This window comes from Gossypium arboreum, chromosome 6 (genome assembly GCF_025698485.1).
Source record: "Gossypium arboreum isolate Shixiya-1 chromosome 6, ASM2569848v2, whole genome shotgun sequence".
Taxonomy (NCBI): domain Eukaryota; kingdom Viridiplantae; phylum Streptophyta; class Magnoliopsida; order Malvales; family Malvaceae; genus Gossypium; species Gossypium arboreum.
Genome location: NC_069075.1, coordinates 82,991,604 through 83,013,270, shown reverse-complemented (window position 1 = coordinate 83,013,270; position 21,667 = coordinate 82,991,604). Strand labels below are relative to the sequence as shown.

The following is a 21,667-nucleotide window of genomic DNA, read 5'->3' as shown; positions in this document are numbered from 1 at the left end:
ATTTAGTGGGATTCCTACTGAAGATCCACATCTTCATCTTCTGCTATTCATGGAAGTGAGTGACTTATTTAAACTAGCCGGGGTACTGAGGACGCCTTGAGACTGAGATTATTTCCATACTCCTTAAGAGATAAAGCACGAGCGTGGTTGAACTCCCGACTGTCTGGTTCAATAACTATATGGCAAGAGTTGGTTGAACGTTTCTTAATGAAATATTTCCCTCCATCTTTAACTGCCAAGGTCCGAAATGAAATCACTTCATTCAGCAACTTGATGAAGAATCTTTATATGAGGCATGGGAGCGGTTGAATGAGTTATTACGAAAGTGCCCTTATCACGGCATTCCTTGCTACGTTTAAATAGAGACTTTCTATATTGGTATCAATATTCATACTAGAATGATGGTGGATGTTTAGGCAAATGGAGCCCTTCTTTCTAATTCTTATAACGATCATTACGAGATTATTGAAAGAATTGCCAGCGATAACTATCAATTGCCACCAACCGAGCAGCCTCAGAAAGACGAGCATTAGGAGTACATGAAGCGGACACACTTGCTTTTTTGGCAGCCTATGTATCCTCTATGTCTTCTATGCTTACGAACATAATTATTAATGGTTTCAATGGTAATCTGTTAGGCCAATAGCTAAACCAGTTCGAGAATATTTCTTGTGAATACTATGGAGATGGCCATTTCTTTGAAAATTTCCCATCGAATCAATGGTCAAATTATTACATGGGAAATCAAAATTGGATGGTCCACAATCAATTTTTTACAACTCTTCATAGTAGAATCATCCAATATCTCCATGGAGTAATCAATGGGCAGACCATAGTGACTCTGTTATGCCATTTCGACCAAATTATCTGTCGGAATATTCTCAACAAGTGCAACAACCCCCACCAACTGAATCTTCAAGTGATCTTGAGAATTTGCTGAAGGCATACATAGCGAAGAATGGTACCACTTTAAAAAATCTGGAGAATCAAATAGGTTAGCTAACCAATGAACTTCGAAATAAACCCTAAGGTATTTGGCCAAGCGACACAGAAAATCCAAAAATTTTGGTCAAAGAACATTGCAAAGCAGTCTCTTTGCCAAGTGGAAAGACATTGGAGTCCAAGGTGGTTGAGGTTCAAGATGAGTCTGTTGTAGCTAAAGACAAAGAGGAAGTTCAACCAAGTATTGAAACTCCTATATCACAGAAGTCAGGTTCAGTGATCCTTGATGTGGTAAACTCTAAACCAGTTAGTTCTGATTATCTAAGACCCTTGTCAGATGCTGAAAATTTTCCACATAAGAGTTGTTTGATTAAAGCTAAGATTCTAGCATTTCAATATCCTCAACGATTCCAAAAGCAACAACTAGATACTTAGTTGAAAGAAATTTTTGATGACAAGGTGACTTTTAATGACTTCGATGCTGCTAAATCCCCAGATGTAGTTGAAGACTGTTCTGCTATTTCCAAGATAGAATTGCTGGCTTCTACAAAGCTGGAGGTCAATTTTGTAGATGATCCATTAGAATGTATTCTCTAGCGGATTCACCAAGTGATGATGAAGACGAGGAATGTTTGGCTTTGTTAGAAGCTAAAATGAAGGGATTCACTCAGGAAGTTCCACTAGAATCGTTAGAGTTATTATCTCGGGAGTACACACAACCAGAAGTGTTGACTGAAGAGCCAGTCGAATTGGAACTGAAGACTTTGCCTCTTCATTTGAAATATGATTATTTGGGTTTATATCCATTTTTACCTATCATGATTTCAGTTGAGTTCACCAAGAATGAAGAAGAAGAGTCATTTGTTGTTTTGGAAAAGTACAAAAAAGGGTGTTGGATGGATTATTGCAAATATTTGAGTCATGGGTTGGATGATTTGTAGGAATTACATGAAGTTAAAAAAGACCACCAGGAAAGGCCATTCTAGGTTTTCTTTCCTTAATAAGATATTGGACAGATTTGATGGGAAAAAATATGATTTCTTCCTAAATGGTTCTGGTTGGTATGACAAATGGCCATTTGACACCACCGTGGTCCATGACGATCTTGAATAAAATGGAGAGAGTTCTCTTCACTTTCTCTATCGTTATTTTATATTTTTTATTTTTTTCTCATTTGAATAAAATGGTAGACTTAGATAAAATTTTCTTTGGTTCACTACATTAATTAAAACTCTGTCTAGGAGATTAGGAATTAAGCGGGACCATCCATGGCCCCTCCAATTTTTCCTGGGAGTTCAATTTAATGTAATTTTTCAAAAAAAAATATTTTCCTAAGTAGCCCAAAGAATTTAAGGATTTGTTTTGTTAAATAAAGGGTCAACTTTTAACCCAAGCACTAATTTCTTTGAGTTTTTTTTTTACTTTATTTTTAGTACAAAAGCTTAGGATCCAAAAAGGAGCTACCATTGGGCTTAAGATACTACTAAGAAAGGAAATGTTCAACCCTTTTCCACAAAAAACATATACCCCTTACTTTGCTCCACCACCACTCCTAAGTAGCCCAAAAGTGCATCTCACTTAACCCCTTAATGTTGCAGCCCTTAACTCCCTGAATGTAACAACCAGTTTTTAGTCAAATCAGAATAGTGGTTTCAAAACCACAAATCTGAGGTCAAAATATTTATATTATTATTATTTTAATGTTTATAGCATGATTTAATGATTGTGTGAAAGTTTCATTTAGAAATTTTATTGTTTGATTAGTTTATTTGACGAAAAGGACTAAATTGTGTAAAGAGTAAAACTTGTGTTCTATTAGCTAAAGGTGTTTAATAGATATAGAACCTTAAATTTAAGGTCCTTAAGTGGTAATTAGACCTTTATTATGATAGTGGATGATAATGGCATGACGTAATTGAAATTTTGAATTAGTAATAAAGTTAAATAGGTAATTAAGTAAATAAGGTTAATAAATTAAATAAAACACAATTGCCTTTCATTATCATATTCTTCGTAGTCGAATTTAACAAAGAAGAAATCCATTTTAGGGCTTGAAGCATTCATTCATCTCCTAGCTCAATTATCAAGAAAAACAAAATTCGAATTTAGATCAGGGGAAACTAAATTTATCGATTAATCGAATTATTTCATCATTTTCATGTTTGAGGTAAGTTCTTATGTGATTAATTTCATTATAAGTGTATTTTAAATGATTTGATATTGTATAAATTATGAATATGAGATTTCAGATAAGTTCGACAATGACTCGATGGTAATTTGGTATTCAAAATCCCAGTTGAACCTTAGGAATAGTTTAGGATACTAGTGACATGTCATTAGGGGATACATTGATTCGGCTTCGGGCCATGAATATCAGCTGATTTGGCTTCGGGCCATGATATCAGTATTTTGGATATAAGTTACCTTAATTTGGCCTCGGGCCATGATATCAGTATTTTGGATATAAGTTACCTTGATTTGGCTTCAGGCTGGTATAGGTAGTTATTGTGTGAGACTCCTGAGTATCCGACTTCTTTTCCGAAAGGTTCGACGGGAAAATGAATGATGAGTTTGGGAATGAAATTGGTATGAGATGGTACAGGTATGTATATAAATCATATTAGCTTTGAATCGAGAAAATGGTGAAGAAAATATGTTATTTTGTAAATGAGTAATTGAAAAGTTTGGAAATTGATTTGAATACATGTATTTATAATCAATTGTTGAATCATGTGTTTATGGTTATGATGAGTTTATTTCATATGAGCTTACTAAGCTATAAAGCTTACTTTGTTTATTTTTCTATGTTTTCATAGTGATTACAAAACTAGCTCAAATTCAGGGATCGTCAGAGTTCACTTCACACTATCCACCTAACTCTTAGTACCTATGAAATATGGTATTTTAAGTATATGGCATGTATAGGGACTTTGGTCATTTTGGTTATGACTTGATAATGATTTTGGCCATATGAATTGGGCATTGTAAATGTTTATGTTTTGGTATGTATATATAGCCATGGGTGATGGCTTATTTTGGTCTATTTTGGTATTTTTGAATCAAGTTTATGTATATATATGTTTATGTCTTGTTTAATGTGTTGGTTGATGGTTGTGGATGAATTTTGGATATTGGTTTGTTTGTGAAACTATGCTAAAAGATGCATATTTGGGAGAGTATAGTTAATTGAATGGTATATGTGAATTAGGTATGAAATTAGATGGCATATTGTGGTAGTTTATGATTTGTATTGATGGATAATGAAATGGTATGGGATATGCTTGATATGAGGTTGATTAAATGACTATTATGCCTTGTGTTGGTGCCTTTGAATGGTGGTGTAGGTACATGTATTTTGGGTGGAAAAATGGCTTGGTAAATAGCCTATTTTTTTCCTCACGGCTAGAGACACGGGCGTGTATCTCAGTCGTGTGCGACACACGATCATGTTACATGGCCGTGTGTCCCATGGTGTTGAATTTGAAACGAAGTCAGTATACTCCACACAGCCTCACACACGGGCGTGTGATTTGGCCATGTGTCACAAGTCAGTATACCCTATAGGTTTGGCACGACCTAGCACAAGGCCTAGTACACAGGCATTTATGGCCATTTTTAGGGCACACAGGCTAGCCACACGAGCGTGTGTATGGGCTGTGTAACCAAGTCAGAGAGTTACACGGGATTGGACACGAGCTGGGACACGGCCATGTGTTCTCATTTCAAATGTCTATACGGCCTGTGACATGGGCGTCTCTGTTGGCTGTGTGAGACACACAACTTAGCCACACGGGTGTGTGTTCCCTGTTTTTGATAAAATTTCTTAAGTGTTTAACAAGTTTCAAAGTTATCGGTGTAGTCTCGAACCACTCCCAATGTATGTTTAGGGCATTGTAGGCTCGTATTAGGGACAAAATGTTTGAAATTGAATGATGAATGCTGGAATTTTGAAAACATATAATAAGTGGATGTTTAATTATTTTATAAGTCGGTTAACACTTCGTAACCTTATTCTGGCGTTGAATATGGGTGAGGGGTGTTACACTAAATCACCACCCCAAACACCTTCTTTCGAAGTCACCAACTACCGCACTTAAACTACCCTTAAACCTATCATCCTCTTCAACTCTAAACCTTACCTTCAGCTACTTACCCACCTGGCCAAAACTGAAGCCACCCTTAACAGATTTCTTAAGTTTGATGCTAAGAGTCCCTTTATCTAGCACCATTCCACAAAGTGAACAGTTTGGGTATAATGGCTATGCTACAACACATGTAGTTGCAGCAACAAGATTATTGGAGATACTAAAAAATACGGGATGACTCAATTAGATATGCATTTAAAATATATATTTCATAACACATTTACTTTTGTGCATGAATTTCCAAACTTTATACTCGAGCCATAGACTCCAATGTCGAGGAAGGAAGAAGATGAGTCAGATTCTAAGGGATCTGCAAATAAATAAAAAGGGGGGATCTTTACTTTATTTCATTTTCTTTCCTAGGTTATTTAATGTTTTGGGTTAGGTTCTATTAGGATTTTTATTTTTCGCATAATAAAACAAGAGGTGGAAATCATAAATAAAAATGAACAAGTTGTAAAGTACAAAGTGTGGCAATAGATATATACATGTCTAAGATTGGATCTAGAGAGAGCTTGGTGCTTAAGCAACCAAATTGACCCACCTCCTCTTTTCTAGAATCCTACCTGATGTATAGTATCTATTCACTTCTAACAACAAGGACATTGTTCATCTTAAGTAGGGGGACCGAAAAATTGAAATTATTTCCTCTCAGAATAATTTTTCTTTTAATTATGATTAGGGTATATTTTGTTAAAAAATTTGAAATTTTGTTAAGTATGCTAAACTTCAGTGTGAATAAAATTCTATTATTTCAATAATTGTTATGCTAGTTGAATTATGACATAAATGTACTCTTACTAAAGCATGCAAATCATACCATGAAATTTTTGGTTCCTTAAGAAAGATAGGCATACATTAAAGTTTAAGTATGTAGAACTGACTTAGTAGTTTCTTGAGGTCAAATCCTAGGAAGCATGGAATGTTGAAAATGATTTAGACAACTTTTATTTGGACCGTTTGAGCCTTTCAAGCCACCTTGATGAAATTTTATCCCTTGAAACCCGACTTTGAGACTATATGGCCTAATTTTTTAGCCATCACTTTTCTCTTAATTATCTTGAAATTGCCCCAAACACTAGACTCGGTACTATTCAGAACATTCTTTGAAAATAAGTTTGGGAGAGTTGAAAAGAAGTATCAAATGCTCAAAGACAAATTGTAATACATACAATAAAATGCTTGTGAAAAAAGAAAAGAAAAAGAACAAAAAAGTGCATATGTACTTGAAAGAAAATAGATGTACAAAAGAGCATGTGAAAGCAAATTAAGTTGGTGTATTGAAGGTAATTATTCCAAAGGTTCAATTAAAGTTGAGTCTAGGGTTTTTAGCCAAATTTATCTATCTTTTACCTACGCCTAGCCTAGCCACGTTACAACCTTTTTAAAGACCTATTGATTCAAGTTTCTATGCTTCCTACATTAGTGGAGAGAAATTGCTATGTTCAACATAAGAAGGCATAAGTTAAACTTAATAATTGCAGCTTAATCTTGAATAAGGGAATAAAATTAAATTGGTAGGGATTTAACATGTCTTTATTAGGAAGCATTTAGTCTATTTTTTCTATCATAAGAATAATTGAGATTAATTTGAATGATATGTATACTTAAGTAGTGTAAATCTCAAAATTCTTGCTCTTGAGCATTAGTATACCAAATTCATAATTCTGGGAAGAACGTCGTTTTGAAGGAAATTTTCAAAGGTTTTTCTAAAAAATTTCTTTTCAATTTGTGCGTTACTCAAGACGAGCAATGAATTAAGTTTGGGGGTGTGGAAACACGAAAATATACACACTATTTCATGCCCCTTTTAACTCAAATTCATGCAGTTTCGGTAAAATTCTTGTAAAAAAATATATAATTATTATAAAATAATTAAATTGTACTTAAATTATTAAAATTTTTAATTTTAATTAATTTTATAATAATTTTTTATTAATTTTGATCATTTTTTACAAATTCGTACAAAGGGCAAAAAATAGCTCGGCAGATACTACTAGAAGCGCAAAACCGAGAAGTAATTTTGAAACATCAAGGCAAATTAACTTTTCAGCCTAAGACAGTCCAAATTATGTGTATCAATTCATAATATAATTAATTTTAATTTTATTCCAATTTAATTTGCCTTAAATAAATTATTATTAATTAATTATGGAAAGAGGCCCAATTGAGCTGAACCGAGAAAATCGATCCAACCGGGCACTGGGCAGCCCAAAAACGTCCCACATGCTGACCCAATCAGCTTGTTTGGCTGATTATTTGGCTTGCAAAATTACCCTTGAAGACTCCTTCAATTTGCATTCAAACCCCTCCACTATTCATGCATTCAAGATTTCCCCCTACCTAAAAATAGCATGTTCGAAATCTTCAAACATGCCACATGTGTGGCCGGCCATGGGGGGACTCTTTGGCTGCTTATTTTGTCTATTTTTAGCAGTATTTTCAACCTATAAATACTCCCCTTGGCTGCTCACTTCAAACACATCTAAACTCTTCTCATCTCTTCACTTCTCTATCATTTTTCTCTCTTTATTCCCTTCCATTGTTCTTCACTTTCTTCCCCTATTCCCTTTCTGATTTCACCTCTTGAAAAAGATTCAATCAACCACCATTTGGAGCAGCATTCAAGTGTTTGTAGAAGCCTCGGTTTGACAAGAACAAGCGGAGAAGGAGGAGTGGAGCAAACTAGTCAAGCCAGGAGAAAACACCGGATTTGATTCTTTTACCCTATCCTTTTAATTTTTTTGTTGTTATGATGAACATGTGTATGAATATTTGTGATGTTGATATGTTTAATTTAATTAATATGGCTTAAATTTAATTCGTGTTAAGTTGATTGCATTTTGTCTACTTAATTTGTTCAAATTGTGTTTGTGTTATTATAGGCCTTGGTAAGATGTTTGATTAAATAAAACCATGGATAAGTTATTCTTGCATTACAATTGTAAGGTAACTAATGAATTAATTATTTAAACGGATTGAAATTGTAATTAATTGACACGATTCTTAATCAGTGCATGTTAAATCATCTAAGGTAGCTGAGGGTTAAATTAGCAACAGTATCTAACGATACATTAGCCTTGCATAACTTGCAAGATTATTGTGAGTAAACTGTTTCAAGGTAGAAATATATTGTTACCTCACAGAATCTTTTATGTGCTTATGGGATTGAATTAATTGTTTGAATCGGCATAGAGATATGTACAAGAGATTATTTTAATTTCATAAGTATGTATGTGCATTAACACATTTTCTTATTAAAATTTGTTTAATCGGTTGAATTGACGTAGATATATGGTTAAGAGATAAATGGATTTTGGTAGGTAAGTATGTTCATAAGTTACCAAATTACCGAGTTGGCGTGTATTCATTCGTAACAACAAAAACACGAGTTTAATAATTCTAAGTTAAGAAATGTAATTAATCTAGCATAATTATGTCATCTTGATATCATCTTTTGAAATCATGCATTGGAACTTTTATTTTCTTTTTATTTATTTTACTTAGTTAAAAATCTTAGTTTTTATTCACCTCCTCAAATCAAAATATTTTTCTTCACCAAAGTTTTTTTAATTGCATTCATAAATAATTCTTTTCACAGTCCTTGTGGGTATGATAACTCGACATTTACTTATCACTTTATTTCTTGTTTCGATTGTGTAGACTTGCACATTTTCATCGTTCCACTCATTGTTATAAACCAAGCCATAAATATGTTTATAAATATTTATGGATTGTAATTAAGGTGGTATTAAAGTTTCGTTGAAAAATTTTAATGTTTCAATAGTTACTTAAGCAAAAAGGAGTAAATCGTAAAAGTTGAAAAGGTCAATCCTATTAGTTTAAAGGTTTTAATTGATTAAATAATCATAATCAAATGGCCTTAATGGGTAAATTACCCATTCGTAAGATGGTGGACGGTTTAATTTTTAATTTCTTTTAATTTTATAAGTTTTATAAGTAATTTTATTATTAAAATAAAGAATAAAGGTTAAAAATATAATAATAAGAAAACATAAAGTTTTCTTATTCATTTGGCTTGTTCACCACCAAAATACACCATTTTTATGCTTCAACATTCGGCTATGGCTATACCTTTGCATGGTAAGCCATTTTTCATCTCTTTCTTTTAATTTTTATGTTTTTGAGATCATTGCAACTAGGTCCGCTAGCTCGTACCTTCGATTTGAAACTGTTAAAGATTTTGAAGATTAACCTTGTGATTTTTTATGTGAAATGACGAACTTGAGATATTATCTGTTATCTAAAAGTATTTTATTAAGTAATTTTTTATGAATTTTCTAATCAAGGACTAAATTGTTAAAATAGTAAAGTTTCAAGGATTTGATGTAAAATTGTTGCAAAAAAAAGGTTGATTTGGGTTCCATGAATATTTGACTATTATAAATTGGCATTAAAAATGGTTAATTTGCATGTTTTGGGCTGAGGGACTAAATTGAATAAAAGTAAAAATTTTGTGGCAATTTTTTAAAAAATATAAAATGACTGAATTGCATAAGATACTTTTTTTATTATCTAAATTAATAGTTTGAATGACATTATTAATCTAGATCAAGATCGAGTGGAAAATCGAGGAGAATGAAAAATTACCAAAATGCCTCTATACTTTGTCATTTTTGCAATTTAACTAGGTAAGTTCGTATGAACTGAATTCTGTATAATGTTGATTAAATTGAATGTTAGTATGTGATCCTATTGTGATTGAGTCATTATATACATGTTATTATGCAATTTATCTTGTCAAGAAACGATGAAAATTTAATGAACTACGACGATTTTCAAGCCCTATTTGAATCTTAGGAATATATAGGATACAAATGACATGTCATTAGGGTTATGATGTTTTGAGTGTTGGTCTTGAATGTCCTACCGATGGCTGAGTTTCGGCACGTGTTGCGGATACTTGACAGCTTGTGTGAGCAGACCCAGGTTACCATGTTTTGGATGTTGGTCTTGAATGTCCTATAGACGACTGAGGTCTGACATTAGTTGTGGATACTCGACAACTTGTGTGAGCATGTAACGCGTAGGTTTGTGCAAGTGTACACAGTCGTTATCAAGTAATAAGTAAGTATCAAATTATCATCTCCACAGGGATTGTATTTGTGCTAAGTCACTTAATTTGTAAAATTATATTAACAATTTGGTAAATAAAAGCACAATTTAGTTGAGAAGTGATGATTAAAATATATTAGACTAAATGCAATGATCCCTAATGCAAATTAACCTAAGTATGCAAATTATATGAATGAAATAGATTTTAGCAAAATTTCACACAATTTGCAACAATTATAACATAAATAATCTAGGACAATTATTTTAATTAAACTCAACTTATTATCAACATGCTTAATAATATCAGGAAAAACATTCCATGTCAACTCGATCTTTCATGAGTTTGGAAATCATGTTAGGTCCTTTAAGAATCCTTTATTTAGTAAATACGCATTTTACTAAGGGTTTCTTAGTATTCGTGCGAGGTAACAGGGACGTGTTAGGTTTGAAACAGTTTAATCACACAAATCTAAAAACTATGCAGATAACAGAGCCTGGTTAGGGTTATCATGCAACCTGCAATTTAATCGGGTTAGGATTTGAATTGAGCATGCACATTTCAATTATGCGTCCACTAGCTGTCGTCCGTTTGGATCGTTCGGCTAATTCAGGTGCATCTCAATCACATATGAACGGAATACAGACTTGATTTTAATTGAAAACATGATCGATTGAGGCACAAACATCATAAGCATGAATCAAATAAATATTATTTAATCAAAATAATCATCCCAGCTTAAATAAAATTAAGCTAAAATTGTTGTAAACAAGAACAAAGAACACATAGAAAACATCTTTAAATTAATTTAAAGAAAAGAAAGATTAAACTCAATTCAGAGTGGCTGTCACCCAAGACTCTGACTGGCGAGGCTCCTTCGTTTTTTTACTTCACTCCTTTGCTGATGGCTCTCCAAGGTAGCCAACCAAGGGTTCTTTAAGAGGCTTAAATGCTAAAATCTTTACAAAAAATGATGATAGGTGTGGGGAGAAAAGAAGAATGCTAAGAGAATGAATGAGGAATGAAGGATGAGTGATGAGGGGTGAGTAGAAATGTAAGAATGAGGTCTTAATTATAGGTGAGGTAAAGGGGATAGTTTACTAAAAATAGAGGTTTTCATCTTTTGAAGCATCTTCCATGGGTGGCCAGCCATAAATTGAGGAAGTTGAGATGATTTTTGCTTGATTTTTGCTCAATTTGAGTGCCACAACAACTCAGGACTGAGACTCGGTCAAGTACAAATCTTCAGGTAAATTCTAATTTCTTCAACTCTTCAATGACCTTGTGCAATTAAACCAAAAAGTGGTTTATGGACAGCCATGTGCAGCCAAATTTAGGTTGACTTGGTCCCCAATTTAGACGGTTTTGTAATCCAGCAAAGCTATTAGACCTGTCCAGAATAAATCAACAAGTTAGAGGACAAAAGAATAAAATCTATTCAATTTAATAAATTAATTTAAAACCCAAATTATTAATGAAATATTTTAAAATGAATTATTAAATATAATTTTATATTTTATTATTTAATTTAATCATGCATGACCCACTTTATGTCTTAAAAATGTAATATATTCAAATTAATATAAAATAAGCCATTTATTTCTTGAAAACTGTATAATAAAACATAAAATCACATTTTAATAATTTATATGTCCTAATTTCATATTTTCACATATTTCAGTAATTTATTAAACAATTACTTAGTTTTAACAACAATTTTAAGTAAAAAGGTGATAAATGACATAGGAAAAATCCTATATATTTTTCCGTTTACACACCCCCAAACTTAAATCATTGTTCGTCCCGAGTAATGTTCATGCACAGCAAAAGATCTTGCTAAGGCAAAATTGCTAATTGTGTAAGTAGCATCAATCTTTGTCTCATAATCATGCATTAATAACTTTATGCTCATCAATCTTCTTTATTAACAAGTAATTCATATGAAAACATTCCTTAAGGTTATACTAAGCTTCAAAATATTCCAACATGAAACATAGTTTGCATGTATGTCACAATCATAAATAACATTCTTCATTCAACATAAGTTCCTATCAATCAAGCAAACAATCACAAGGCTTATTTATGATCTTCATATGTTGAAATTAGGACTTCCTCTCCACTAATGTAGGTGACATAATCATCAAATCAATAGGTCTTTTATAAGGTTGTAATAGGGCTTGATTAAAGGTAGGGATTTTAAGAGTTGGGACATTTCGGTTTAAAAAATCTTAACATTTAACTTTGTCTTGGTTTTCTCGTAATACAACCTTTTTCTTTAAGTGAACTTTTGGAACACCCCCAAACTTATTATGAACTTAAGCTCATACATTTTTCCTTTTGGAGACTAAGCAAACTTTTCTTCGCTCTTTTTTTTTTTTTAAGCATGAGCACATACATCTTTATTAAAACTTCTTCAAATGTTAATTACCAAGACAACTTTAATTAAGATAGGTGCATAAAATTAAGATAACTTTAAAAGATGGTAATGTGGCTTATAAAGTAGGTTCATTGCAATAAACAAGCTTTTAAGCTCAAAACTTTAGTTTCAAGGGTCAAATATCATAGGGTTGGCTAGAAAAGGCTCAAACGATCCAAAGAAATAGTGCTTATATCATTTTAGATTTTTATGTCTCTTAGGATTTCGCCTCAAGAAAGTTACTAAGTCAATTCTAAATATATAAACTTTCATGCATGTCTAATCTTAAAAGAAACTAAGTTTTCACGGCAAACATTACTAAGGCTAAGATCATACAAGCATTCCATTCTTCATGATAACATACTTTCACTCAAATAAAATCATCATTCATACTTGCATACAAACTATCTCATTAACAAAAAATATCTCTAAACATTCATTTATTAAAACATATTTATGAAAGAAAAGATTGAAACATGCTTAAAAAATAATAAATTTAAGCAGTTTATTTGCCTTACCCCCTTTAAAAAGAAACAATGTCCTCATTGCAAGAACAAAGTAATGAATGAAAATTGAACACCAGGTAGGATTGTAAAGAAAAAGAGGTGAGTCATTAAGACTGCTTAAATACCAAGTCTTTCCTAATAACCCAATCCTAGACATGATCATTCCCATTACCACATCACTTAGTCTTTTTCTTTCTAAAGAAGTGTTAAGTTTATTCATGCTTGCTATATTTTATTTTGCAGAAATTAAATCCTAATTACGAAAGAAATAAATTCCTAATGACCTAAAAATAAATAAATAATAAGACAAGAGTCCCCATTTTTATTTTCTTGACTCATTCCTCTTGTCTTTTTCAGCTCCATCTCTGCTTGCATTGTCAATATCTTCTATCCATGTCTCAAAGATTGAAACAGCCCGATTTTGGGCCTAGTCAGAACAGTGGTTTTGAGACCACTAATATGAGGTTTAATAAATTATTTTATTATTATTTTAATATTATAACATGTTTATATTAGTGCATGAAAAATTTGGTGAAAAAATCTTACCGTTTATGAGCTTAATTACGAAAAAGGACTAAATCGCATAAAGTGCAAAAGTCCTATTTTGATAGCTAAGGGAGGTAAATTGCCATGAAACTTAAATTGGGGGTCTTTAAAGGGCAAACAGACTATTAGACTATAGCTTGGTCGGCCATGTGACAAAGAAAGTCTAATGGTCAAGGTATTGGGTATGTGATGACAGAATGTGCAATAAAATAATACCCTAAAAGCCTAGTCATCATCTTTTTCCTCCATTCTTTCTTCTTGACCGAAAATATTAGAAATTAGATGGGTTTTTGAAGCTTGAATTTTCAGCCATTTAGTCACTACACAAGTAAGTGATTTTGATGATTTTTCTTGATGATTTTTGTACTTTTAGAACCCTTGTAACATGAGCTTTCAAATGAGGGGACTATTTTGAAAAATGGTTGAAAGTCTAGGGATTTTCCATGAGTGTGTTCATGTTGCTTTCTAAAATTTTATGTAAGAAAATGAATCATAGTGGTGAAATAAACAACTATTGTGAAGAGATTTCTTATGGAAACCTTAAAAAGGACCATTTTGCATAAGTTGTAAAATAAGTGATAAATGTGTGAAATAATTGGGATTTTTTGGTTACTGTAAGAGTAAAAAGGGTTTGGTTAGGTTTAGGATATGAAGAAATTCGATAAAAATCAATTTTTGATCATAAGGGTAAAATGGTAATTCTGCCCAATTATGATTTTTCGGGTGTCTAAATTAATGTGCAAATAAAACGAGTGATTTTTTTTTATTATAGATCAAGAAGTTCAAAATTCAAACCTAGATCAGGGGAAGGCGAAGCGAGTAGATTAGACTGACGAGTTGCCATATTTTGTAAGCCGAGGTAAGTTGTATGTAAATAATACAACTACTTTGTTATTATATGTGCTGAATTGATATAACATGAAATGCTCGATTGTGGAAATGAGAATGCATGATGATAATTGAGACAGTAGAATTCCCGTTCGAACTATAGGGAATAAATTGAATATTCATGCCATGACATATGGGTTATTGTGAGCTAGTGTAAGACATGTCTGGGACATGCATCGGCCACATTATGATAGCCAGTGTAAGACCATGTCTGGGACATGGCATCGGCATTGAGACGAGAGCTAGTGTAAGATATATCTGGGACAAGCATCGGCCTTGAGACGTAAGCCAGTGTAAGACATGTCTGGGACATGCATCGGCTGCGAGATGTGTCAGTGTAAGACCATCTCTAGGACATGGTGTCGGCCTCAATGATGATAGTCAGTGTAAGACCATGTCTGGGACATGGCATCAACTTGAGATATGAGCCAGGGTAAGACCATGTCTGGGACATGGCATCAGCATTCTACCCCATGTTTCAGGCTTATTGATTATCCGGTAGTGTTCCAAATGGTTCAACGGTGAGAGTTATAGTTTAAGTAAATGAGAGAAGTATAACCTTGTTGTGAGTGGTACAGGTACCGATTTAGTATGAATGACAAGTGAGCTCAAAATATACTATATGATTAGTAATGGATAGTGATGAGTAAGTTGTGCTTATGCCTTCTCTTGCATTATGAGCATGATGATGAATGGTAGAATGTTGTTATATTTATTTGCATGCAACTTACTAAGCCTTGTGCTTACTTCTCTTCTTTTCATTTTCTTATAGTGTCACCTAAATAGCTCGAGGACTAACGGACGCTGGAGCCAACAATCACACTATCAGCTGAAGCACTCGGTATAGTTAGATTACTTGTTTTGAGTATGGCATGTATATGGCTTAGGCTTTAAATGTTTTGTGTCATTGGGAATTGGCCAAATGTGTTGGCTTAGGCTAAAACCTTTATTTTGTATAAAGCTTTGAATGATGGCTAATATTCATTTTGTTATATATACATAAAAGATGCTATTTTCATGGATGAGTATATTGCATATGAGAACTGTTGTCTATTGTGGTTGTTTAGTTATGTGGATCATTCTTGTATTGGTGTTGATTGATTTTGTGTAGGTTATGTGAGTAAGGGTGACAAAGAGGCTTGGTAGATAGCCTTATTTTTGCCCACACAGGTTGGCATATGGGCGTGTGTCTAGGTTGTGTGTGACACACAGTATGCCCCACGAGCGTGCGATCCAGTCGTGTGTCCCCTACACGTAAAATTTGGAAGTTAGTACGCATGGCAGTAAACACACAAGCAGAGACATGACCGTGTGTCTCTACCGTGTGAAGGACACGGCCTAGCATACGGGTATGTGCCTTGGCCCTGTGACCTTTAAGAATTGCTGACGTCAAAAAAAGAATGTCCAGGTTTTTGCACGCGGGCTAAGTTACGAGTGTGTCATGGCTGTGTGACGGACACAGGACAAGAACATGGTGCGTGCCAGGCTGTGTGAAAACCTCTGTAGGTTCGACATTGAAATTAGTTCCACACAGGTAAAGTACACGGGTGTGCCCTTGTATGATAAGGTCGTGCGAGCCACTCAGGCTAACAGCACGACCATGTCGAATTGGTCACAAGGGCATGTTGCCCCTTCCACATGGGCGTGTGCCCCTATGTTTAGTGTTATTTTTTATAGTTCGTTGAAGGACCCGAATTGGTTTTGATTGGTTTTCAAATGAATGTTTGGAATCTTGTAGGCAATAACGAAGATGTTTAGACAAAGTTTTAAATTTGACCAGATCTGATGATTCAGAAATGTAGGAATGCATGTGTTCAAGTAGGTAACGCCTCGTATTAGGGTGTTAGTGGTATTAGAGCATGCTTTAATCGGTTCTATGACTAACCTAGCGTGAGTACGAGTCTAGCTATACATGCTATAACTGTAAGTTGATAGTGTGACGACTCCTGACGAGATAAATTGTGTTTTATTCATATAGTAAATGGATCCTGACGCAGCTACGGTGGATGATATGGAGAGCAATGCGTCGACTCCCGCTAAAGGGACCGCGCCAATTGATAGCGAGCTCATGACAATGAGTCAGGGTGGAAGAGCTAGAGAACTTACCTCCACATGATGGATGCCTTGTACTCGAAGTTTATTCAGGCAAATTCGAATACTCCACCTCCCTCACCTCCTACGATTCCTCAGTATGCCCCTGTAGCTCCATAATAAGTGGATGTGGTTAGGAGAGAGAAAACCCCCGTAGATAAAATACAAAAGCAAGGGGCCGAAGAATTTTGGGCCAAGATTGATGATGACTCAGAGATAGTAAAATTTTTGCTAGAAAATACCATTAGGGTATTTGATGAGTTATCTTGCACGCCAGAAGAGTGTGTAAAGTGCATAGTGTCAATTATACGAGACTCGGCCTACCAATGGTGAAATACTCTCGTGTCTATTGTACAGAAAGAAAGGATAACATGGGAATTCTTCCAGGAAGAGTTTCAAAAGAAGTATATCAGTCAAAGGTTTATAGATCAGAATAGAAAGGAATTTTTAGAATTGAAACAGGGCCGAAAGACCGTAACAGAGTATGAGCGTGAATTCGTGAGGCTCAGCAAATATGCTAGGGAGTGTGTGTCTACCGAAGCTATAATGTGTAAGAGATTTGAGGACAGATTGAATGAAGATATCTGATTGTTAGTTGGCATCTTAGAACTGAGAGAATTCATAGTGTTAGTGGAGAGAGCATGTAAGGTTAAGGAGTTGGCCAAAGAGAAGAGAAAAGCTAACATTTGAGTCCCAAGACTCAAGGAAAAAACAGATGGGGAAATCACAGTAGACCTCATCTAAAAGATCAAGAGAGTTTCCTACCGGATTGAACTCATCAATGGGATTCTCAAATAAAAGTAAGAATAAACAGCATACGATGTCTAAAGCCCAAACCACTTCTGTTGCGAGTGTTGGTAGTGCTCAGTCAAATAGGCCGGAGTGTTCACAATGTGGTAGACGTCATTTTGGTGAATGCCGAGCGAATGAAAGAGGTTGCTTCAAATGTGGATCTTTGGATCACTTCATTCGAGACTACCCTGAACTAGATGAGTAAGAGAAAAAGCAAGATATGAGGGCGAGTAGTGCTTCTGCAAGGGGTGAACCACAGAAGAACCCAGGCAGTGGGGCTAGCAGTGAAGGTAACCCTAGAGATCCAGCTGTGAAGTTCGAGGGCCGAGCGCTTGCAATAACTTATGCAATTCACGCTCGCGAAGAGGCATTTTGACCAGATGTTATCACAGGTACTTTTTCTCTTCATGGTATTTCTATTATTGCTTTGATTGATCCAGGGTCTACTTATTCCTATGTGTGCATGAAATTAGTACCCAGAATGAATATTTCTATTGTGTCTACCGAATTTGTGATAAAAGTGTCAAACCCGCTAGGCAAACATGTGTTAGTTGACGAAGTATGTAGAAACTGTCCCTTGACAATTAAGGGTCATAGTTTTCTGGCTAATATCATGTTGTTGCCATTTGATGAGTTCGATGTAATCCTTGGAATGGATTGGTTAACTTCATATAGTGTTGTAGTGGACTGTGGAGGAAATCCATTGAGTTGAAATGTAAAGATGGGAATGTTCTTCAGGTTGAACCAGAAGAACCAGATGACTCACCTATAGTAATATCATCTTTAACCGCTGAAAAATATTTGAGGAAAGGATATAAGGCTTATCTCGCTTTTGTGCTGAATGCTCAAGTGTTATATCACCTATAGTAATATTGAATTGATACTGATAGTTTGTGAGTTTATAGATGCGTTTTCAAAAGAGTTGCCCGGATTACCTCTAATCAGAGAAGTCGAGTTTGGTATCGAGTTAATACCTGGCATAGCTCCTATATCAGTTGCCCCATATAGAATGGCACCAATAGAATTAAAGGAGTTGAAAGTACAGCTACAAGAGTTAATAGATAAGGGCTTCGCGAGACCGAGTTTTTCCTCGTGAAGTGCTACGGTACTTTTTGTGAAAAAGAAAGACGGGTTGATGAGGTTATGTATCAACTACAGACAACTCAACAAAGTGACTGTGGAAAACAAGTATCCTTTGCCAAGGATCGATAACCTATTTGTCAGTTGAAGGGAGCCATTGTATTTTCCAAGATTGACCTAAGTCAGGATATATTACCAGTTAAGGGTTAAGGAGCAAGATGTACAGAAAATAGCATTTTGCATGAGGTATAGGCATTATGAGTTCCTCGTCATGCCCTTTGGCTTGACGAACGCCCCAATGGTTTTTATGGACCTGATGAATTGCATTTTCTGACCATATCTAGATAAGTTCGTCGTCGTTTTTATCGATGACATATTGATTTATTCGCGTGATGAGAGTGAGCACGCGGAACATTTGAGAACAATTTTACAAACCTTGAGAGATAAGCAGTTGTACGCCAAGTTCAGTAAGAGTGAATTCTGCCTTAAAGAGGTCAGATTTCTGGGACACATTGTGTCAGGTGATGGGATCAGAGTTGACCCAAGCAAGATCTCGGCTATTGTTGAGTGGAAAAAGCCCAGGAATATGAAAGAGGTTCGAAGCTTTTTAGGTTTGGCTGGATTCTACATAAGATTTGTGAATGGATACTCTATAATAGCAACTCTGATGACAAGATTGTTGCAAAAAGAATTCAAGTTCGAATGGACAGAAAAGTGCCAATAGAGTTTTGAAAAGTTAAAGGTTTTGTTGATCGAAGCCCCAGTGTTAGTGCAACTGAAATTGGGCAAAGAGTTTGTTATATATAGTGAATCCTTCTTGAATGGATTGGGGTGTGTACTCATGCAAGAAGGTAAGGTTATAGCTTACGCTTCGAGACAACTAAAACCACATGAGAAAACTACCCGACGCACGATTTAGAGTTGGCTGCCATCGTGTTCATGTTGAAAAGTTGGAGACACCATTTGTATGGCGAGAAAGGCCGAGTGTTCACTGACCATAAAAGTCTCAAGTATTTGATGACTCAGAAAGAGTTGAATCTATGGCAACGAATGTGGCTAGAGTTGATAAAATATTATGAGTTGGTGATTGATTATCACCCGGGCAAGGCGAACGTAGTCGCCGATGCCTTGAGTAGAAAATCATTGTTTGTGTTGAGAGCAATGGACACCCAATTAGCCTTGTTCGATTATGGTTTGGTTCTAGTAGAGTTGAGAGTTAAGCCGATGTTTCTACAAGAGATCTGTGAAGCTTAGAAAGGTGATAAAGATTTGCAAGCTAAGATGACTCAGTGTGGGTCAGGGGTTGAATCAGACTTTCGGATTGGCACTGATAGGTGTATAATGTTCAAAGATAGAGTCTCTGTACCCAAGGACAGCAAACTTATTCAGAAGATCCTATGAGAGGCACATAGTGGTTGCTTGTCTATCCACCCGGGTAGTGTGAAAATGTACAGCGGCCTGAAGAAAATGTATTGGTGGTCGGGAATGAAAAGAGACATTTCAGAGTTTGTCTCTAAGTGCCTAGTGTGTCAGCAAGTGAAGGCTGAACGTCAAGTACCCTCGGGTCTACTTTAGCCTATCATAGTCTCCGAGTGGAAGTGGGATCGGATTACTATGGATTTTGTGATAGGTATGCCAGAAACCCCGAAGAAAAAATATATTGTTTGGATTGTTGTGGATAGGTTAACAAAGTCGGCACTACTCCCTTGATAAATGGGCCAACTTGTACGTTTCTGAGATTGTGAGGCTTCATGGAGTGCCTCTGTCAATTATTTCAGATAAGGACCCGAGATTTACCTCGAGGTTTTGAAAGAATTTACAAGAGGCATTGGAAACTAAACTGAATTTTAGCACGGCATTTCACCCACAAACCGATGGTCAGTCAGAAAGAGTAATTCAGATTTTGGAAGACATGTTACGGTGTTGTATTCTCGAGTTTCAAAGTAGTTGGGAAAGGTACTTACTAGTGGTTGAATTCGCTTACAACAATAGTTATCACTCAAGTGTGAAGATGGCGCCCTATGAGGCTTTGTATGGGCGTAAGTGTTGAACACCTTTATATTGGATCGAGCTGAGAGAGAATCAGATTCACGTGGTCGACTTAGTCAAAGAGACTGAAGAAAAGGTTAAAGTGATTCGTGATTGGATAAAGGCCGCATCGAATAGATAGAAATCCTATACGGATTTGAAATGGAAAGAGATCGAATTTCAAGTTGATGATCGAGTGTTTTTGAAAGTATCCCTATGGAGGGAAGTCCTCAGATTTGGTAGAAGAGGCAAGTTGAGTCATCGTTTCATAGGACCTTATGAAGTTACCGAGAGAGTAGGGCTTGTGGCCTATCAATTGGCTTTGCCATCCGAATTATAAAAGATTCACGATGTGTCTCATGTGTCCACGTTGCATCAATATAGACCAGACTCTTCTCATGTGATTGCACCATTAGAGGTTGGAATTCATCTGGACATGACTTATGGCGAAGAGCCGGTCAAGGTTTTGGCTCGAGAAGTCAAACAATTGAGGAGTAAAAGTATCGCACTCGTGAAAGTTTTGTGGCATAGACATGGAGTCGAGGAAGCCACATGGGAACCTGAGGAGACCATGAGAGATCAATACCCGAACTTGTTCGCCGGTAAGGTTTTCGGGGATGAAAATCCCTAAGGGGGAGAATTGTAACAGCCTGATTTTGGACCTAGTTGGAACAGTGGTTTCAAGACCACTAATCCGGGGTTAAAGAAAGCATTTTATTATTATTTTAAGATTATAACATGTTTATATTAGTGCATGAAAAATTTGGTAAAGAAATCTTAGCGTTTATGAGCTTAATTACGAAAAAGAACTAAATTGCATAAAGTGCAAAAGTCCTATTTTGATAGCTAAGGGAGGTAAATTGCCATGAAACTTAAATTGGGGGTCTTTCAAGGGCAAATAGACCTTAGACTATAGATTGGCTGGCCATGTGACAAAGAAAGTCTATTGGTCAAGGTATTAGGAATGTGATGACATAATATACAATAAAATTATACCCTAAAAACATAGTCATCATCTTTTTCCTCCATTCTTTCTTCTTGACCTAAAATATCAACCATTAGAGGGGATTTTGAAGCTTGAATTTTTATCCATTTAGTCACTCACAAGTAAGTGATTGTGATGATTTTTCTTGATGATTTTTGTACTTTTAGAACCCTT

At 35.2% G+C, this 21,667-nt stretch overlaps 1 non-coding gene across 1 annotated transcript; it reads right to left on the bottom strand.

Annotated features, from left to right (window-relative positions):
* Positions 1-237: 237 nt before the first annotated feature.
* Positions 238-343, bottom strand: LOC128294679 (small nucleolar RNA R71). Its single transcript, XR_008284986.1, has one exon. It is a non-coding gene; the product is annotated as a small nucleolar RNA R71 (small nucleolar RNA).
* Positions 344-21,667: the final 21,324 nt, after the last annotated feature.